This window comes from Lycium barbarum, chromosome 6 (genome assembly GCF_019175385.1).
Source record: "Lycium barbarum isolate Lr01 chromosome 6, ASM1917538v2, whole genome shotgun sequence".
Classification (NCBI taxonomy): Eukaryota; Viridiplantae; Streptophyta; class Magnoliopsida; order Solanales; family Solanaceae; genus Lycium; species Lycium barbarum.
Genome location: NC_083342.1, coordinates 40,873,163 through 40,885,595, shown reverse-complemented (window position 1 = coordinate 40,885,595; position 12,433 = coordinate 40,873,163).

The following is a 12,433-nucleotide window of genomic DNA, read 5'->3' as shown; positions in this document are numbered from 1 at the left end:
ATGAAAGTTTCGAAGAGTTTCGGACACAACAACACAAGTTATGGAGGTACGAACATTCTTTCCACTAAATGTGACAAAAAGGGTTCAATCGCGCTGAGTGAATAGTGCTCGAACTTGAACTTCGATTTCCAAGAGTAGGATTATTCCCGAGGGGCCGATCTTAACCTAGTATGTCTAGGACATGCCAAAAGAATGATAGGTAGGCTTTACATACCTGGTTGGCGCCTTACGCTCCTCAAATCGCAATTCCCGTTTCGTCCAGAAACTGCAAATGGTCACTTTTACCAGTTACTATTCATGAGAATAAACATTTTAGTCTTTGGGCTATATTTGGCTACCGAAATTTCGGCAGCACTTCCCCTATAAATCTAACACCCCCGAGACTTAGCTCGGCTCAAAATATAACAACATCAACAGCCCAAACATCAATACACAATACGAATCACAATCAAACACACTAACTTCACAATTGCACCTTATTTCATAAGTTGGTAATCCTATTTCCAAACTCCACAATTTCAACTCATATCCACACTATTGTATTCATTCATTCAAGATTATTCCATTACATAACAAACAAGTTCCAAACCACATACAAACATCCCCAAAATTCACTACTTTCCAATTTTCATTCAAAACACCAAAAGTTACGACGAACGTTCTAACTTGCGTCGTTTCATTCCAAACTCTTTATCATCAACCATAAATCATGTTCAAAGTCTTTAGTATCATAAATATACTATGATATACACAAATATACCAAGGGTATACACTTTCCGATAACGTCAAAAATTATTTTCTAATACCAACTCAATTCCTTAATCAATCATTTACAACATAATGACCACAACAACACATTATTTAAACTAAACAAGCTCAAATTCTTAGGCCTTTCACCTCCCTCACTTTCGGCCAAACACACCCTTTATACACACACACACCATGCACAAACACAACACCATTCCAAAATCTTCATGCTAATTCAATCACTAACACATATGTATCCCTTTCATAGCATTAAAACATAAAGATCTTACCTTTTTCTTGAATTTCCGATTTGCCGCAAACGAGCACCTTACGCCAATCTAATTATACCACCACGAAGAGCACCTCGAACTCATCAATCATTCCAAAAGAGACTAGGTGATTGGATTAAAAACAAGCCACGATTTTTTTTTTCTTTCTCTTTCTATTTCGGCCGAGAGCACCTTCAATGGTGTTCTTGAGATTTTTTTTTTTTTGATCTTGATAAGGCTAACATATATCATATATATCCACTCCTAGGTCATGTGCATAGCACATGACCTTAATAAATGGACTTGGACTTGCTCCCTTGGGCCGGCCACTTCACTTCCTTTGGGCCTCAATTTTTGTATTCCGTTTTCTTAGCCCAATTCATAAAATGTCCCGTTTTGTAATTCCCGAAACTAATTTCTAAAATTCCGAATTTACCCACGGCCTTCCCCGAGGTCTTGACATCAATGATTTCATGATCAATATGAGCATACCCACTTGAATCAAATTATTTCCTCAACACACACAAGTCTTATTTATTTCTCGATTTCCCGTTATAAGAAAATACGGGACATAACAGAATCATATATCGTATATGCGTATGACAGATCCCGGCCCTTTAGTGAGGGACGAGGTGAACAGAATCGTATAACAGATCCCGGCCCTTTAGTGAGGGACGCGGTGGACAGAATTATCATATGCCAGATCATATATCATATATGCGTGTAACAGAACGCGGCCCTCTAGGGGATGCGGTAGACAGAGTCATCATATGCCAAAATCATATATCATATATGCATGTAACGTGTCCCGGCCCTCCAGTGAGGGACTCGGTGGATAGAATCATGCATGCAACATTATGTATCATATATACATATAACGTGTCCCGACCCTCTAGTGCGGGTCTCGGTGAATAGAGCTATCATATGCCATCCTGGCCGCCATCCCCGTATCATCACATCATCATATACATATTCATATAACGTGTCCCGGCCCGCCTATGAGGGACTCGGTGAACAATGCAGTGGAGTGCGCACGAGAACATGTCCTGGCCCGGGACTCAGTGAAAGATGCAGAGGAATGCGCACGATAACGTGTCCTGGCCCGGGACTCAGTGAAAGATACATTGAGGCGTGCACGAGCAGAGTCGTGAGAAACCATATGCATACAAATCAAGACTCGATGGATATGTACACTTACTGACATCTGAAGGCTCAGAAACAAGTTTCGGGTCAATCCGACTTAGTATGCGAAAGTTATGAACGTTTGAAGTACAGAACCTTCTACGAACGTTTCAAAAGCCATTTTTGGAAAATCAAAGCCATAATCATGTCAAGTGCCTTTCGGATATCGTTATGGATCAAATCAAATGGAGCTTATGGGACAATGTATACATATCAAATTATATCAAAGACTCGATGGAATAATCGAACGAACTATCATTTGAGAATCAAGACATTTGTCATATCGCATATCTTTCGAATGCCACTCGGAAACATATCAAACATCATAAGCACATCAAGAGCCATAGGGATCAAAGTCATATATCAAATCGATCCGAGACTATATACCGAAGTTAGGGACATTGATACTTACGGAATTCTTTTAGGAACAGAAACTCTTTGAACGTTTCAGAAGCTTTCTTTGGAGAATCAAAATAATAGTCATATTAGGAGCTTTTCGAATCTCATTATGGATCAAATCAGATAGGTCTTTTGGAACCATACATACGTATCAAAACATAGCAGACTGTTTTCAAAAGTCGAGCACATTAATTCTTACAGAACTCTTTTAAGAACATATCAAAAGTGCATACGAACCATAAACAAGCTCGGAATCACAGAATAGAGTAACCCCAATGTGCATATCAATATCATGCCTTACTTGGCTCTAAGACATGCCAAAGAAAGAAAGGGTAAACCTTACATACCTGTGCCACAGCTTATTAGCTACGCTTATTTGCCCAAGCTCGCTAGTCTACATTCAAGAGGATTTATACAATCATTAGATTCGTCGTCATATACTTGTCTTAGTCCTTCAAATGAATTCATTTATAATCTGCCGAAATTTTGGCAGCATTTCCCCTGTAAATACACCATCCCCGAGAATCTAGCTCGGCCAATTTAATAACAACAAACCCGAGAATGCAACTCGGCCAAATTATCAACAACAATGCCAACAATCATACTATCAACTTCAATAATCAATTCAAAACGCATTACAACGCTAGTAACTCTTTTCTACATAAGTCGACAACTTTCCATTTATATTCAATTCAACTACATACATTCAAACCAATATCGATACTCACAAGTTCAAGTACTTATTCAAGATCATTCAAACGAGATTCAATAACACTTCAAGCAATCCGCACAATATTCTAAACAACCCAACCAATATACCATGCCAACCGAAACCTTCCAAACTCCAATAGGACAACAACAACACATTTATTTCTTCCAAATTCATCAACCACACCAACAATTCACACGTTAACAACATCATTCTCGCAAATTCAAGAAACTATATTAGAACCACATTAGTTTCCACAACAAGCCACAAACAACTATAACCTCAACTTTGAATCATTAAACTTTTATTTGCATCATAGAATCCACAACACAACATCCTAAACATACTAAATAAAATTAGTTCTTCACACCTTCACAACACAACATGTACACGGCCACAACACAACCCACACGGCTCAACACCAACATGCAAGGTTTCATGAATTTCATCCATTTTCACACTCCACAACATACGCAAACCATGCATAACATATGAAAATGAAGATTAGACCTTACCTTCTTCATTCAATTTCTTCACTCGGCTAGGGCGGTGTTTTGCAAGAACAAAAATTTTGCTTGCTCCAACGACCACTCCACGTTAAAGAGGACCTTCCATTTGGTAGAAAATCTAGGAGAAAATTATTTTTCTTGATCAAAATCTAGGAGCCATATTCGGCCAGCCCTTAGCTGAATGGTTCTCCTTCTTTTTCTTCAAGTTTCTTGAATGTTCTAAAGTTAAAAATGATGAATACTTTCCTTGCTTGGTCATCCACTATCTATATATACTTAGCCTCCTACAAATACATGGTGTACACATGTACCACTCATAGTTTTAAACTAATCAAATTTGGCCAACCAAGGGGGGAGGGGGGGGGGGGAGGACCCCACATCTCACGGCCACTTAGGCCATTTCATGAAAAATAATCAACTTTCCATAATTCATTTTTAACCCCAAATTTTCCTTAATATCCCATACCAATAAAATCATAAGCAACTTATGCCTTAGAACAAAATCGTGGTTAAAAGTCTCTTCCTCGTATCCCGGAATAGTCTTGTCCTTAACTTATCATGGTTAGCTCGGATTATCCCAATGTACAAAATACGGGATATAACAGGTAAGGATTTCTCTATGTATTGTGATGTGTCGCGTGTTGATACAAGAAGGAAAGGTTATGCTTATGCTTCTAGGTAGTTGAAGATTCATTAGAAGAACTACCCTACTAATGATTTGGAGTTGGCAGCAGTAGTCTTCGCTTTGAAGATTGGAAGCATTACTTGTATGCGGTTCATTGTGAGGTATTCACCGACCACCGCAATCTACAACATGTAATAAACCAGAGGGATCTCAATTCTAGACAGCGTAGATGAATGGAGCTACTTAAGGATTATGATATGACCATTATATACCATTCGGGAAAAGCTAATGTGGTAGCTGATGTATTGAAATAAAAGGCAGTGAGTATGGGCAGTTTTGCTCGGTTGATTGCTTCGGAGCGACCTTTAGCCATGGGGGTTCATACTTTGGCTAACGGTCTTTTGCGACTCGATATTTTTTATCCGGTCAGAGTTTTAGCTTGTTTTGAGGTGAGGTCATCTCTCTTGGAGCAGATCAGGGCACATCAATTCGATGATGATAAGTTATGTAAGATTCGTGATGAAGTGTTGAGTGGTGAGGCTAAAGAGGCCGTGCTTGATAATGAGAGGGTCTTGAGGATCAAGGGACTTATGTGCGTTCCTCGTGTGGGTGGTCTGATTCGTTTTATGTTAGAAGAGGCTCATAGTTCCTGGTATTCTATTCATCCAGGTGCCACTAAGATGTATCGTGATTTGAGACAACACTATTGGTGGGGTAGGATGAAGAGAGATATTGCAGATTTAATTGCACAGTGTTTGAATTGCCAACAAGTCAAGTCTAAGCACTAGAGACCTGGCGGTACGCTTCAGAGGATACCCATTCCCGAGTGGAAGTGGGAGATGATAGCCATGGATTTTTTTGTGGGTCTTCCGAGGACCTTGGGTAAGTATTATTCTGTTTAGGTCATTGTGTATAGGTTGACTAAGTGTTCTTATTTTATTCTAGTTAGGATTATGTATAATACAGAGAAGTTGGCCAAGATTTACATCCGAGAGATAGTGCGATTGAACGGGGTTCCTATTTCCATTATTTCATATCGTAGTACTTAGTTTACCTCCTATTTTTTGAAGACTTTGCATAATGAGTTGGGTACCCAGTTAGATTTTAGCACTGCATTTTATCCACAGACTGATGGTCAGTCCGAGAGGACTATTCAGGTGGTTGAGGCTATGTTGAGGGCTTGCGTTATTTATTTTGAACGTCATTGGGACCGGTTCTTACCATTGGTTGAGTTCACATACAACAATAGCTACAATTTTAGTATTTATATGGTGCCATTCAAGGCTTTATACGGTAGGATATGTTGTTCTCCGATTGGGTGGTTTGATGCTTTTGAGGTGAGGCCTTGGGGTACAGATTTACTGATGGAGTCTTTGGACAAGGTGAAGCTGATTCAGGAAAAGCTTCTGGCAGCTCAGATTAGGCAAAAGGTGTATGAGGACCGGAAGGTTCGAGACTTGAAGTTTATGGAGGGTGAGCAGGTTCTTCTGAAGTTTTCACCAGTGACGCGTGTCATTCAATTTGGGAAGAAGCGTAAGTTGAGCGCGAGGTACATTGGTCCATTTGAGATTCTATGTCGTGTAGGTGCAGTGGCTTATGAGTTAGCTTTGCCACCAGGCATGTCAGGTGTTAATCTGGTACTTCATGTCTCTATGCTGAAGAGGGACCATTCAGATGGTTCTTATATCATTCGTTGGGACTCCGGGTTACTTGATGAGAATCTGTCTTATAAGGAAGAGCCTATAGCGATCTTTGATAGGCAAGTGAGAAAGTTGAGATCAAAAGAGATAGCTTCAGTTAAGTTGCAATGGAAGCACCACCCTATTGAGGAGGCCACATGGGAGACCCAGTCCGATATGCGTACTAGATATCCCCAATTGTTTACCGACTCAAGTACTTTCCCCCCGTTCCTTTCTTTTTCGTTCGAGGACGAATGATTATTTAATTGGTATCTAATGTAACGACCCGTTTGGTCATTATAGTGCTTTTGACCCATTTACCCCTGTTGACCCTTCCTCGAGCCTTGTTAGTACAATTTTGACCCGCGGGGTCGGCAACATAGTTCCCGAGGTAATCGAGCGAGTTTTATGGTGACATATGGGAATTAGAACCTTAAAGTGAAAAATAATTGATCGATAGTTGACTTTTGGGTAAACGGACCTTTTTTAAAAAATTCATCAATTCCGTGAGGTCCGGAGGGTCGATTATGACTTGGTGGGATATTCAGTTCAGTTCCCAAGGCACTCGGAAGCGATTTGGGCTATTCGGTGGAAAGTTGATTTTTGGTCGTTTGGGGTTGACCCATTCAAATAGACCTCTATGGGGATTTTGAGACGACGAGTGAGTCTGTAGCATATTTTTATGTATATGTGTGTGTCTATTTTGTATCTGGGAGGTCTCGGATGATTGTCAGGATTTGGTAAGAACTTGGTGAAAAAAATTAGAATTTCACTAGTTACTAGTATCTCGCCCCTGCGAGATTGGCGGACCCGCCTCGGCTAGGCTTGGTCCGCCGGTGCATAAGTGGTGGGTTCTACAGGAATCTTCCCCAGCGGATGGTGTTCCACCGAGGCAGATGCGCGACAGCGAAGACGCTGTTACAGATTCATTAAATTCCTAAGTTAAACCCTTCATTTCCCATTCCCAAAATTATTTCTCTAAAGTGTCTCAAGGGAGATTTGAAGTGTTTCTGAGTCGATTCTTTTTGGGCTAAGCCTCTTCAACCTTGTTATCCATTATTTACCTTTCCTATGCTTGAATCAATGGTCGAAATCTAGAAAACTAGTTCAAGAAGATGAGTCTCAACCTTAACTTTGTTATTTGAATTTTAGGCTTCAAATGTGAGATTAATTGATGGATTTGCCTAATTTAAGCATGGCATTTCATTAATTAGTAACCAATAGGCTTGAATCTTCCATTTGAGTTAAGAAATTGAATAAGGAAAAGCTAGGTTTATGCCTAATTTGGGGGTTTTGCCTTGAAAGATAAAATTGATCAATACTTGAGCTAAATTAGCAATTAGAGAGTAGAATTGAACTTCTCAAATGTTGGGTTACCAATTCCATCTTTGAAATACCCATTTTACCCTTGTGGGCCCGATTTCCCTCTTTCCATTAGTTGATTATGATTCGAACGAATGTATAGCAATATGGGTACCGTTGTTTCCCATTTCTAACTTAGATTTTGATAATAGCTAGACTCTGAGTTTTCAGAGGCTCTTCGGAAGGGCAAGGCTCAGATCGGATTGTTCGTGGCACCAGCTCAGCAGTGAGGTAGGTTACGACTTACTTTTTGGTTAGACTCTAGCTAACGAAGCATATGTAGAGTTAGCTATTGACAGAGAAATTATGTTAAGCCTTCAGGTAAGAAGTTGGGATGGATATTCTTAGGTTGGTATTGTTGTTGACTTTGTCGGCTTGTCGCATCTTTGTTGTGATTTGGCTTGTTGCCATGTGTATGGTGTTGGGCTTATTACTTAGTTGTCATGTTGTGGTTAAGATACGTTCGTCTCTCACTTATCTTGACATTATCATTGATAAAGGAAAGAACTTGATTCGATATTGATATTGTGATATGTGCTTATGTAGAGGCATGATTTAGATTTGATATGATTACATTTGAGATTGATATTATGCATTGCATTCATATTTGTTTTTACCTGATACATTGATATGAACTGTGATTGGTGATGATGGTGATAAGTGAGAAAGAAACAACTGGGACTTTGGACAAATTTGATATAGTAGCCATCTCTGGGCTGTGTGCGAAATGGCTAGTGATATGAAGCCACCTCTAGGCTGTGGAGCGGCTGGTGTTGTGGAAGTCATCTCTGGGCTGTGCGCAGAGTGACTTGTACATGGACTTCGCGGGTCCCCCATGGGTCATGACTATCGAGACGAGGAGGTTATCGATTTGTAGCATGTGTGTACGGAGACGGACAGTTGGCCATTGCATTGCATATGCACTCATTACTTTATTCATATATTACATTGATTTTTCCTTAGTATTCCTATTATGTGTGTTATTTGTTCTTGGACTAGTTTCTGACTGTACTTAATTGCTCGCATGTATATCTTTCAGTTTCTTTCTTTATATATGTTATCTAGCTGTTGTCGGCATATGATACCTACCAGTACATAGTATTTGTAATGATACTACCTTGCTGTTACCGTTTGCATTTCGCAGGCGGGGTTAGCACTCGGAAAGCTACTTCGAACATGTTGGTGCTCTTTCAGACTTGTTTTGAAAAAGATTTGCCACCTAATTTTTAGGAAATTAAGAAAACCAAAGGTGAAGGGTTTATTCAAATACAGTGAAACAACCTTCGTAATACAAAGTTCTAGGTAAGGGTTCTAGTTATCCCCTGGGCAAAGTGTTAGGCATCCTAGTATTAAGGATATGTACTATACGGCTGACCTTCGAATTTCAGTGTATGATTATTTGCATGAACTGTTTATATCTCTCGTGGAAAGATATTCACCCTTATGGCGTTTTGATCATTTTATATCTCTCGTGGCAAGATATTCGCCCTTATGGCGTTTTGACCCTTTTATAGCCCTTGCAGCTAAATATCCGCCCCTTTGGCATTCAGAGTCTTATAGTTCTTGCAGCTAGATATTTTTTCCTTTTGGCATTCGAAGCCTTTCATAGCCCTCACGGCTGGATATATATCTATTCTGGAAGGCCGAATCTCAGCATCGGTCTGGACCCCTTTTTAGCGAAACATTTCCTCCACATGAAGAAAGGTTAGAAAAAGGATCATCTCCCGATGTCCTGGGGACCTGCATTAGAAATGGGTTAGTTTTTCCTATTTCAAGTTGATCCGTGTTGCCGGCATTGCCGCATCTTCGGCTTTCTGGACCCGAAACCCCCTTTAGCTCTGATATTCGAAAGACAAACCTATTTTCATTATGCAAAAAAATTATTTTTGTAATGCTGCTATAAGGGTATCTATTTTATGGAAAAATAAAAGCATTTTTAGTTGTCATGACATGCGCTTTGAATGGGGGAGTTACCTTTTTTTTTTGTTACTGGGGCTTTTGTTTCCTTAGGCAGAATTTTTGCGACTTTCTCTAAAACATTCTGCCCCAGTTTAAATTTCGATCCACCAATTCTTATGCCGAATATTCCGGGAAATTTTAAGGTCTTCTCAAATTTCTGCACCAGTTTAGAGTCCTGGGTTAGCTGAATTTTTGATATTGCTTGCTTGCGCGAATTTTTGAGATTCTCTCAAAAATTCTGCCCCAGTTAGGTGTGCAGCAGGCCTTGCTTCTTTGTGAAGTCCTATCTCTGAGGCTCCCTAGGGGTTTTCTTCGGTTTTTCTTCGATGCGAGCGAGCTCAAAGAGCGCCTACGTATCCTGTCGCAGCTGGAATTCAGGTCCAACGTAGTTTAGGAATAAAGTAATGGACTATTGGCTTCTACTAATAAAGCGACTGGGTCCCAAATGGACTGCCAACGTATCCCACTGTGGGGAAATCAGGTTATTTTGTAGTTCATGTTACAAAAGGTGTTTTGTTTAGCCTATCTATTACAAAATAATTACAAGCAAACGGAAATAACTAATACAAGCAAAATAGAATAACGATTACAAGCAAAGAGTACTATTACAAACTGAGAAGCTCCTTCTTTATGCATAGCAGCGCTTGATTACATCTGAGTTGATCGGTTTTGGCCACTCTTAATCGTCCATTTCTGCCAGTACTACTGCTCCTCCGGAAAGTGCTTTGCGGATCACGTAAGGCCTTTGCCAGTTGGGAACAAACTTCCCTTTATATTCCTCTTGATGTGGAAAAATCCTTTTGAGCACCAGTTGCCCGATTTGGAAGAGTCTGGTTCTGACTCGTTTGTGGAAAGCACTTGCCATTCTCTGCCAGTACAATTGTCCGTGACATACGACAGCAATTCTTTTCTCATCAATTAAGGCCAATTGGTCGTATCGAGCTCGAACCCATTCAGAATCGTCTAGTTCGGCTTCCTGAACGATTCTCATGGAAGGTATCTCAACTTTGGCGGGTATGACTGCTTCAATTCTGTAGACTAGCAGGTATGGAGTTGCTACTGTTAAAGTTCTAGCAATGGTACGGTATCCCAGTAAGGCATAAGGCAACTGCTCGTGCCAACCCTTATGATTCTCAGTCATCTTCCTCAATATCCTTTTGATATTCTTGTTGGCTGCTTCTACGGCTCCGTTCATCTGCGGCCGGTAAGCTATTGAATTTCGATGGGTGATCTTGAATTGCTCACAGATATCCTTCATCAGGTTGCTATTTAGATTTGCTCCATTGTCTGTTATGATGGACTTGTTAGGATTTAAATCCCAAATCCGACCTTTGTAAGCAGGTTCCCAGGAAAGATTGGAGGGTCACAGCTGGACCACTTAAATACCAACCTCCTTAGACAGAACCTACTTACGCCGTGATGTAAGCGAAGAATAAATAGCACACACAAATTTATAGTGGTTCACCCTCAATGTGAGAGCTACGTCCACGTTGCTGCTGCAGATCTTATTAAAGAAGAAATATTACAAGTATTTACAACACTCAACCTCACAACCCCAATCCCAATTACACTCAAGAATTTTACCACAGAAAATTCTCTCAAAGACCTTCTCTTACTTAGGCCTTTCACTAAGAGTATTTCTCTTAGTTTTTTTCTCTCTCTTTGGGATGTGTTGTCTTCTTCAATTTGGTGTGTTTTACAAATGAACCATAAGCTACCTATTTATAGGAATGAATTTCCTATGATGAGGTAAGCGCTTACATCACGACTATCATGAGGTAAGCGCTTACATCACGACTATGTGAACAAAAGAATTGACTTGTTTGGCCAATTCCACACCCAACAAATCTCCCACTTGAAAACTAATTTTAATTTGTCTTCACACTTTGATCGATGCAGCAGCTCTTTCCTAGTTTCATACTTCGTGCAGGCCAACTGAAGCTGAGCATAGCTTCAGTTTGTCTATCGTCACTGCCTTTGTCAGCATGTCTGCTGGATTCTGACTCCCTGCGATCTTCTCAAGCACTAGCGCTCCATCTTCCAAAGCTGATCTAATGAAATGGTACCGGAGTTGTATGTGCTTCGTTCGAGCATGGTAGACCGGGTTCTTTGCCAAATGAATGGCACTTTGGCTATCACAATATACTGATATAGCACACTTCCCTCTTGGTCCTGATCCAATTCCCGCAGAAATGATTGTAGCCACATCATTTCCTTTGTGGCCTCCGTCACAGCAACGTACTCAGCCTCACAACTAGAGAGAGCTACTATCTTTTGCAACTTGGAAACCCAAGAGATTGCAGTACCTCCGAAGGTGTAAACATACCCGGATGTTCTCTTTCTGCTATCAATATCACCACCGTTGTCAGCATCAACATACCCTTGCAATCTTGTTTTTGATTTTCGGAAATACAGAGCTGAACTCGAGCTGCCTTTCAGATATCTGAATATCCACATCACAGCCTCCCAGTGTTGCTTTCCCGGATTGCTCATAAATCGGCTGACAACTCCCACTGCATGTGCAATGTCTGGCCTTGTACATATCATTGCATACATAAGACTATCGATTGCAGATGCATAAGGTATCTTGTCCATCTGCTTCTTCTCATCCTCGATTGTCGGCGACTGATCCTTTGACAACCGAAAGTGTCCAGCCAAGGGAGTGCTGACTGGCTTGGCATCATGCATGTTGAACCTTTTGATAACTTTCCTCACATATTCTTCTTGTGAGAGTTTAATGCCCTCCTTGATTCGGTCGATTCTCATCCCAAGGATTTGCTTTGCAGCTCCCAAATCCTTCATTGCAAACTCTTCCGATAACCCTTTTTTCAACCGATCAATCTCCTGTAGGTTTGCTCCTACAATTAGCATGTCGTCGACATAGAGTAGCAGTATCATGTACGAGTCTTCAAATTTTTTGAAGTAACAGCAGTGATCTGCCTCGCACCTTGAAAAATCAGCTTTCTTCATAAAGCTGTCAAACTTTAAATACC